This window comes from Cupressus sempervirens, chromosome 10, assembly GCF_028749045.1.
Source record: "Cupressus sempervirens isolate cs-2001-9-10 chromosome 10, ASM2874904v1, whole genome shotgun sequence".
NCBI lineage: Eukaryota > Viridiplantae > Streptophyta > Pinopsida > Cupressales > Cupressaceae > Cupressus > Cupressus sempervirens.
In genome coordinates, this window is record NC_143127.1 from 689,128,934 (window position 1) to 689,140,006 (window position 11,073).

An 11,073-nucleotide genomic window follows, 5' to 3' on the forward strand; every position below is an offset into this window, starting at 1 on the left:
TGGTCCGTTAGTACCTCGTCCTACCCATCTCGTTGGCAAACAGCTCTCTTTTGGATTTTCACTTTCTTTTGATTTGGGATCTTCCCTTTTGGGTCTTGAAGTATCTTTTCCAAGCAATCTCCTTGTTCCCTCCTCAAGGTTGCCACGATCTTCCATATCATGGTATGCTACGAATGGGGCAATTAGAGTGTAAGGTCTTGATCAGGTCTTTCGTTTGTTTTTCTTTTCTGCTTGTGGGTTACCCAGTGTCGGTTCCACACTGCTTCCTCTGGGATTAATGTGTGATACTGGGGCAATCCTTGCGTGTTTGTTTTGAGTCAGTTCGTCAGTTCTTTGGACGGTTGGTGAAAAGGCCTTGATGTTCTTGGTAACCTTGGCAATTAACCAATAGTCCTATAGCAAATCTAGTGCTCAACTACATGGTGGTACTTCTCTTTGAAGTATCCCCTCACTCAGAAAGCTTCAATGGTTTTCCTTCATCTCCATTATCCCCCATCCATATCCAGCATCTGTCTCTCCTACCCCAGCTGATGCATCAGTATCTCTTTGAATCACTCATCACTCTTAGCTTTAGGGATCCACCAATCCAAATCAACCCACCAAGCCTCATCTTTCGAGATCCACAATCCTAGTCCTAGGGATCTCCGAAATCCATCTTTCGCCAATCTAACTCTTTGAAATCCTGTTGCATCATCCTTATAATCCCCTCATCCATCTCCCTATCCTGGATTCTTTTTTATAGCGCTTCGCTCCTTCATCCTCTGCAATCCCTGAGATCTTAAGCTTGCTTCCTCTTGTGCCTCTGATTCTCCCTTTATCATTCTCCCATAGTGAGAGTTTGAGCTAATTCAGCCCCTTCTCTTTGCCAATCCGAGTCTCCTTGCTCATCCCAGATTCTTGTGTTTTTCAAGAAGCCACCGAGCCTCGCTTTCTCTCCCCGCTGCCTTCTTGAGGGGGGGATCTCACAGTCCATTCTCTCCTCTTCTGCTCTAGCCTTGGGCATCTTATTTTCTTATCTTTGATGCCATGCCACTTGCGGCATCACATCAAAGAGGGGCAAAATGTAGACACCTAAAAACCTTTAGAAAATAAAGTATTTTTATTTTCTGAAAAAGTCCTGATGACATCATCATTTATTAATTAATTAATTATTTAATTAATTAATTAATTTTTATGCCATTAAATCCCTTTATCTTAATTAAAAATATTTAATTAAGGAATCCCTCCCAAAAATGTTTAAATCTTATTTAAACATTATTTCCTTATTTATTAATTATTTAATTAATAAATTGACCAAAAATCCTAAAATAAATAAAAAATTTATTTTTTTCCCAAAAGTTGGCCAATTTCCTTATGACCAATAACCTCTTCCAAAATCTTCTAATCCTTCTTTAATTTTGATTAAAGGCTAATCCCATCATTTCCTACCCCTAATCCCAACTCAAAATATTTAATTAAAATTAAATATTAATCCTCATGTTTATTAAAAAAGTTTTAATAAATATCTCCTCAACCCAAACCCTTGAAATAAATAAAACTTTATTTATTTCCTAAAAATCTAATTTATCCTCATCCTAAGAAGTTCTAGACTCTTCTAGAAAGTCTTCATCCTCATCCTAGGAAATTCTAGACTATTCTAGAAAGTCTTTATCCTCCTCCAAAATCTAGACTCTTCTAGAAGATGTCTTTAAACCTAATCCTAATCCCCTCCTAACCTTGTCACATTCCCTAAACATGGGTTAAGACTTACTAACCCAATCCAAAGTTAACAAATATCTCCTCCTTCACCCACCCTCATTAAATGCCATCCACTTGCCTATCCCTAAGCTAATCCTAAACCATCCTAATCCATCCTCTAATCATTTGCACAAGCCTAAGCAAGCTTAGAACCTTCCTAATCAAGTCCAAGTCGAATTTTCTCTCATCACCCTCAAAATATCTCAACCATAAAACTTTATGAAGTCCACTAGGCCATAAATGACTCTTACAAGCCCTTTTATTGCTCTTACAAGTCATTATGAGGGTCTTTATGAAGATTTTATCTCTTGAGCCTCCTTTGTTGACTCATCCTTGCCCTTTCCTCCATCCTCTCACCATGTGACATGTGTCACTCCTTGATTGGCTATAAGGAAGCACAATCCATGTGCTCTCTTCTCATGCAATCTGAGCCCTCCATAAGCTTTTTCCCATCCTTGCATCTTAGCCCTCAATCCCTCAAGCCTCTTGCCTATAAATTGGATCCTTCCCCTTTGCAAAATAACACAATCCATGAAGTAAAGTTATAATGCTATTTTGAGAGCCAAATCCATACTAAAGCCATCTATCCACACCAAAAATCCACAATCATCCATTGAAGCCTTTGGAAGCATATTGAGCATACATCCTATCCATTTAGATAAAGCTACTCAACAAGAGAGCTTCTTATTGAGAGAGTCCATTAATGGCTCATATTCTCAATTGAGAGCTCATCTTAGTCTATCTTGAAGTTTATGAATTTTGTTTAGTTTGTAGAAGCTTTATTTAAATTTGGTTTCTATTAGCATACTAACATTGCTCATATACACACATGACTAGAGATAAAACAAAATTTGAACACATGGAACATTATGATGGAGGTAGTGTAAAATTTGGAAACAATGAATCTTGTTGCATAAAAGGAAAAGGTCATATCTCATTAACCAATGAACTTGTACGTGATAATGCTTATTGGGTAAAAGGACTAAAGCATAATCTATTGAGTGAAGCATAGTTGAATAACATTGGATTCAAGGTAGAATTCATGGATGGAAAGGCCAAAATAATGGATGGTAAAGGAAATCTAGTTGGTTTTCTTTCTATAGTTCTATCATCCTCAACCATTCTTCTGGTTTTCCTCTTTATAGAGCTCATACCTTTCCTAACATTTTCAATAATATCACTTTGCATCTTAGAATTTTTTTTAATTTTTTATGTTGTGTCTATACCCAACAATTTTAATGGATTTTGCAAGTATGTTCCTACAAGAATGTGAGAAGGTGCTCAAGATTTTTCAAGTGTTTCTAAATCATAAAATTTACATGCTTTTTATTTTACTATCTTATTGAAATCTCTCTTGTTGGAAAGACTTAACAGTTCAAAATTAGTAAGTGATTTCAATTTTTCCACATCCATTGCAAGTAAATGATATACATTTCTATTCATTATATTTTTCTTTACATTTTTAGGCAGTTCTATGTGTTCATCCATACCAATTGGAACAACTAATCTTGACCTTCTCAACTTCCATTTCTTGAGCTTCTACAGAGTCATGTCCTAAATCTTCTCCAACATCCATTTTATTATCTTTTAATTTTTTTGCAAGGTACATGGAAATATATATTTAAATTAGAACATATTATTTAGAAAATTAAAAATAGATGGACATGAACTTATGGGTACATACCTTCTGTCCTCTACTAATAAGATGCCAATGTTAATTCATGATTACTAGGTGATTTATGTCTTGCATATTTAGCTTGCTCATTTATGTTGTCTCATCTTCATTCTTCACAAGAACTATCAAATACAATTTACAAGTCTACATCCGTTCTCTTTTAAAATAGAGAATAACAAATATTTGAAATTGGTGTCTCCTTTTTTATTCAAAAATAGTGAACTTGAAGAAGATTTTTAATTGTTTGAAAAACAAAAAATTATTATTATTTATATAAAATGAAAAACAAAAAAATTAGCCAAAAAGGACATCAAGTGAAGCACCCTTGGCCAAAAACTAGTAAATAAAAAAGTGGCCACATTTTGCCCAGGGGGATTTGCTCAAAGCACCTCTTGCGGCATCAGACTTGCCTCGAGGGGCTTCATGCAAAGCTTTATTCATGCTAAGGGTCTAAGGGGCCTTTGTGCAAAGGAATCTTCATGTGAAGGAATCAAAATGACATTTTCATTTAAGCCCTTGAAATTTTATCAAAATTTTCCCTTTGGAGGGCTCAAACAAGGGCTAAATAGGACCATAGTTTGAAATTAAATATACAAGATTTTCATACTCTGAATAAATTTTCCAATGACTATACTTTTAGTGTATATTATGGTTATCATGATGTTTTATTTATAATTTTATAAATATAGGTCATCTAACCATTTCAAAAATCTCTATTTGAAGCTTTGAAAAACAATAGAAAATAAAAGAACTTTTTTTTTTGAAAAATATTTGTTACAAAATTATTTGTGTTTTCTTTCTAGAAATACAAGAAAAATTGTATTGCAATTTATACAAATCAAATTATATTTTTCAAAAACAACCTATGTCTAAATTATTGTTAGCATTACTTTTCCACTAAATAAAATTTATATTCTTTAGCAAAATTGAACAAAAATAACCAAAGTTGGTAGGTATCTATGTTACCATTCTATCCTTTGATGAATCTTGTCATTGTTCTTTTTCTTTTTCAAAGTTTGTTCATCAAAAGAATCATGACTCTTTGAAAATGAAATTTTTTCACTTAAACCACATCTCAAAGGAGATGGAAAATAGACTTCAATCAATTCAAATAAATTCTTAAAAAATATGGTTTGAAAATATAAATAAAATCTTTAAAATAACTTTTTAAAATCATCTTCAAATTATTTATGGCTTTTAGTAATACGTATCCAAAAGTGAAATTCCTTTTAGAAAAAAAAAAACCAATGTTAAATTTTGCCAAAAAGTGGGAACCAATATTGTGGGACCACAAATAAATCAGGAACTAAACTTGCACAAGTTGAACAACATAACATACTAGTTCAAATTATGACTTCATTTATAATTGAATCATATCATAACTCTAGAACAACATTAAGTTAGGAGAAATGAAAAATTTGCAATACAAAAACAATAAAAGATTTTCCATAATCTATTGCATGAAATATCCATGATTTTTTTTTTATTATTACAAGTGAGCTAAAAGAAAAAATATATAAAATAGAGTAAATTTGTTCGTAAGAAAACATATAACCACTAATCCCTATTGTTATGCTATCTACATTCTTATATTTTATATAATGACCATCCAAATGAGCTCTTTGAAGATGATAAGGAAGATTTTCTAACTATTAGCATTGTAGAATTTTACTAGTGGCTCATTTAGCTTTCCTTATGGCCTCTTCTATCTTGGAATATAGATTTATGATATCACACTAAATAAAATTTTACCTATAGATTTATTTTCATATTTAAGTTGATTTACTCTAGCCAAGAGATTAGTAAATGGGGTTTAGGTAACTAGTCTTTATTTGTGTCAAGCCTTTTGCAGAAAGACATATTTATTTTGAAAAATATCTTCAAACTCAATGACACATTACTAATTTAATTAATTCATGCCTCCTAATGAGCTACATTTTATCTCTAAGCCATGTTTCCTATTAGTGTCTAACACTTAGTGATTTCCTAGGCAGAGTTGGTTAGTCATCACTACAACCAAGCCACCTAATAAAGCCTGAATTTTTATGGACTTGTTTATATTTTAGTATGAGTCGAGTGAGTGTAAGGTTGTCGAGAAACCTAGTGTAGACCAAGTGAGAGTATATGCCGAGAAAAGTTAGGAGATGTCAAGAAAAGAAAAGTTAGTGTGAACCTAGTTACACAGTATGTGCAAAGCATAAAGAAGCTGAGGGACAATATTAATATCAGTTGTGATCAAGTGTCAAGATATTTAATTTCTTAGTAGACTAGTTTTGGCATATGTGTTTGTGATGGCACAAAAACTTATGCAAACCATTTTTGGCCAACTTCTATATGAAATTTAATGATTGTAGAAATGACTAAGGGATTGGTTATACATTTTGTTAGAGGTTATAAATCCCTATGCAAGGTCATTAGAAAATCAAAAAAATAGAAGGACTAAATAGGAAAATAGATGAATCTAAATAGTTGATCTTGTTCTAGAAGTTTCAACAATTTTTTATTTAGAGAGGGACCAAACCCTAAATCATGTGATGAGGCAAAGTGATGCAAGGAAATACCAAGAGATAGCATAGAAGCAAAGAGATCACACATAGCAACCTAGCAGTCAAGGGAATAATAGAGAAAATTAGATAAGGAGATCAAGCTAAAATTTGAAAGAGGAGATTCATAATCTAGCATCAAAGTGCTAACTGAAGGATCAGGTACTAATACATTCTACCAAGTGAATTAGGGTAAATCTCTTAAAAGAGTAGTTTTAACAAGCCTATGTAAATCTCCTAACATAGTTCTTTCTTAGTTGTGAGTTTAAATATTTTAATTAAGGTAAAGTGAATAAGTCATGTAAGCTCTTAGGAGGGCAGACCCTTGATAGGGTAGATCACTAGAACTTATCAAATATTGGGGCCTTAATAGGAACACTTTATTGTTGTAGTAGTGAAGATTTTTGGATGTCATCGCCACCCCAATTTTACCTTCACCTTGGAGGGTTTCTGGGTAACCAAATATTTTTTGTTATGTATTTACATTTACTTGGATCTTTATAGATGTCATGCGTACTTAGATCTATTTTAGCATTACAATTTATACGTATGTGGTTTATGATCGAGATATGAGATGGGTAAATGGTGGATGCATTTGTTTTGTTTCAAGGAGTTAAATATTTTATAGATCTTGATTAACCCTTGCCTCTCAATATCTTAATTTCCAAATACAATTCTAATGATTGGTATCAGAGCTTTGTTCTCTTAGAAGATGTCTAACATCTTGAGAGCTAGATCTTAGGGATGAAGGCTTATAAGTTGGGAAAGATTATGGAGAATTAGAAGCTTGGCATCTACATCATGCTTCAATAGCTTGAAGTAGTAAGAGAAGAGTTGAAGAAATCCCTAAAGAAAAGAAAAGAATTGGCCATTCAATAGAATCACACTCTATATGAAGAAGACATTGAAGGACTACTTGTTGATAGAAATTCTAGTTAAATTAATGCAGAGATAGCAAACCTATTGGAATGATACAATGCACTGAATGAAGAAGTAATAGCATTGAAGACTGAACACAAAATCCAATTAGTAAGATTGTGTGAACTAATTGAGAAGAAAAAGAAATCTAAAGAAGAAAATTTTCATATGTCTACAAGACTTGGTGGCAAGAATAGTGAAGTGAAAAGGCTTATCCAAAATTAGTTTGATACAACCAAAAAACTACTCTTTATAACTCAAGAGTTTAGCTCAAAAGATGTGGAGATTGCTAATATTAAATCTGAGAATGAACATCTCAACAATGAACTGAAAAATGAAAATGAACTCATTGAAAGGTTGAACAAACCTAAGGAAGTAATGAGATACTATGAGAAACTGACGAGATCACATAGAAAAAATAATGATACGTTTAGTCTAGGCTATATCGAGCACCTATCTGAGGAAAGAGAGCTATCAAAGAGTGGATAGAAAAGAAATGCAAGGTCAAAAGGTAAACCTACATGATATCTTTGTAGAAAACTAGGAGATAGAATAAAAATTTGCAAAAGAAAGATTGGTAAGAAAAATCCTACAACAAAATTTGATGGATCATGCTATTTTAATTTCAAGAAGCAAGGACACAAAGCACATGAATGCAAGTCAAAGGAAAACAATGCACCTATTGTATCTAGGTTTGAAGGCCAATGCTGTAATTATTAGAAATATGGACATGGAGCTCAAGAATATAGATCCAAGGAAAAATATATCTGAATGGAGATTGGTGTACAAAGACTATCTATTATCTTAATGCAAACATTGCTGGATGTTTTCACTTGGTACTTCGGGTTCTAGAGTATGCTTTCTTGTGATTTATGCTTTCATTGGAATGCATGTATATCATGTTTATATGATGTTAGTATTGAGACATTTCATTATTATGATGTTTAGCATATGATTTAATGATGTTATCTTCTTATTTGGAGTATCTTTTTCTTATTGGTTTAGCATGTTAGATTTCCTATTCTTATGATGTTATAACCCTTTAGTAGTGATGTCCTCATAAGACAACTCCACTATCTAGTTGGCAGTTTAGGATGTTATGTGCAAGGGATGGCTAGGGCCTTTGAGGTCTCATGATGCTATTATAGTTGAGAGGAACCACGAACTTAGCTTGTTATTCTAGTACATTATGATTTTTCTTTTATTTATTTCCCTTCTCTGCTATGTTAGATGGTTAGATGTAGTTTCCATGTTGTAGTTTAGTGTTCTAATGTTTATGCCTTGATATGTGGATCTAGTACTCCTTAGTGTGGAGGTTCTATCTCTTCTTGTACCTTTTTGAATGCTTATTGGAGCCTTCTTGCTTGTTCTAGGGACCATGTTCTAGCACTAGGCAACACCTATAAGTGTCACACACCCAAAGAAGAAATATCATGCAATAGTGGAAAGTATCTCATGTCCTAAGGAGAAATTTTGTGCAATACTAGAAAGTATCGCATGTCCATTGAAGAAAGGTTGTACAATACTTATGAAGTATCACACAACTTTAGGAGAAGTGTTGCCCAAACCCTAAAAGTATTGCATGCCTTCTTTAGATAAGTCATACAATACTGGAAAGTATTGCACAGTGCTAAAAAAAAGGTATCACCTAGGTCTTGGGAAAACCTGTCTGGGTAGACAATGGGCACTTTTCAGTTTGACTAAAAGTTTTTGGGAGGTGTTTTTGCTACCCTCTATGGTGTTCTTGAATACATTGGAACTGCATTTTGATTTCAGAATGTTTTGGATTCAAAATTGTTTGCATCCTTTCGTGGTTAATCATTTTGGTTAGTAGTGGCATTTGGAGATCTATTGGTGTCTAGATGTTTTTTTAGTCTTTTCTTGTGATCTTTGTGATCCCCATATGTTGTATGTAGTGTGTGTCCATACTTGTTTTGAAAAAAAAAAAAAATTTATCCTCGTGCGGGGAATTACACTCTTGATGGAGTATGGTGCATTGTATTCCTTGTGTTCTCCTATTAAAATTAAATAAATAAATCCTATTTTTAATTCATTTTTATTTTAATATAGTAATGAAATGTTTCCTTTCATTGAGAAATGAGGGTATATCTTGAAATCATTGTGAAAGAAGTTTTTTTTTTTTTTGATCAAATGTTTGGGTTAATGACTTATGTCCCTAAATGGCTTTTTTTCAAAATCTTAGGAAAATTGTAATTGATAAACCATTCCTTTGAATTCATAAGAATATTATAGTATGCATATCCACAAGGTCATTTATGTTGTACTACTTGAGGTGTGTGACTATGTTCTCTAAAACTACTAGGGTGATGTATTCCTTAGCATCATGTGGTGATTTATCTATCTTCTATGATTGTTCTTAGTCATCACATGTAATGTGACTTGATTGATGTCTTATTTTATTTAGCTAGTGGATCTTTCGACATGTTGTTTAGTCTAGCAATTGGTTTTCAATATCTTCTTTTATTAGACTAGTCATCAAATTTCTTGATGCCTTCTTGTGATTGTTCATTATGTTTCCTCTACTTTCTTACGTTGAAATTAGTAAATTTAGTTGTATGAACTAAACACTTAAGAAATTTGGATTTGGATTTAAAACAAACACATTAGTAAGTGATAAATGTTTGGAGATCTTTCAAGATGTTGGTTTTGTGTTAGAATTCTATTGCAAGTAATAAATGTTTGGTTTTGGATGTTGGTTTTGTGTTAGAATTCTATTGCAAGTGATAAATGTTAAAATTAGTAAATTTAGTTGTACAAAATAAACACTTAAGAAATTTGGATTTGGATTTAAAAAGAACACATTAGTAAGTGATAAATGTTTGGAGATCTTTCAAGATGTTGGTTTTGTGTTAGAATTCTATTGCAATCTTTGTGAGGTGATTTCTTCTTGCATCTTATCCCTAAAAAAATGTTAGTCCTTATTTATCCTTGTTTCGAAGAATATCCAAGAGAGGCATTACACATGTCCCTACTACATATTCATTATCTCGTATTTCTTTTCATTTTCCTTCAATCACAACCTTATTTGGAAAATAAATATTGTTCAAAACATGCATTCTATTTTCGCTCTCTAACAATTCTTGATAGATTTTCTAGTTCTCTATGTCATCCCAATATGCTTCTTAAACTCAAAACCTCAACATTTAGATCCTTCCAGCTCCCATATCTAACATGAGTGGCCCAAATTTCACAAAATAAAAAATTTCTTCAATATGGTATATTAGGAACCTCACTAGTCTTTCAACTCAAATGATTCAACAAATTTTCCATGCTTGGAATAGGAAAACCTTAAATGATATAGTACTATTATTTAAATTTATGCATTTTTTTTTCTATAGGGACAACATAATGTCCAATAATCTCTTTCAAAAATTATTTCATGCATACTTCTTCAAAATCTAACTTTATAGTCACAACTTATTTGCTCATTGCAACCTCTTTAACTTGATTGTAATCTCATTCTCCACTTTCATTTTTAGCCACTATTTTTGTGACCTCCTCATCTTTATTATTTTATTTCATGCCTTCCAAGAGACATATTCCTACCAAAACTTCATTATCCTCTTCTTTTTCATTTCATGCAATCACAACATTTTTAGGAAGAAAACTATTTTTTTAAATATGCATTTTATTCTTCTGCCTTAAACAATTCTTGCCTCCTCATGATGCATTTCATATTCCCCTTTCAAATCATTTTCTTACTTAAAAACCTCTTGTATTTCTCACAAATAATTTTTCTCATAATCTTATACAATATTTCATACTTCCTTCATCATCTCTATAGTAAGAAGTTTCTTCTCTCCTGCATTAAATTCCTCCCTAGGGTTTAAGAACTTTTCAATTACATGTCTCGTCACACCTATATAATAAATTATTTATAAAAAATAACTCCTTTATAGTGTATATGATATCTTTTTGCAACAAATTTCCTCTAAGGATTTATTGAGACACCTTAATGCTTCTCTACTCCCAAATCTTGTTTCCCTGATACCAAAATGATGGATATGACTTCCAAAACCAAAAAATATACAATCATCCATGGCACTATTTGTGATGGAAATTTTAAAATGAAATAAAATGAGGAGTAGCTATTAATGTGATAGAAACTTAAAATTCTTTCAATATAGCATGATGACAAAACATTAGATCAATCGACGAAAGAATCATGAATAATCTAGA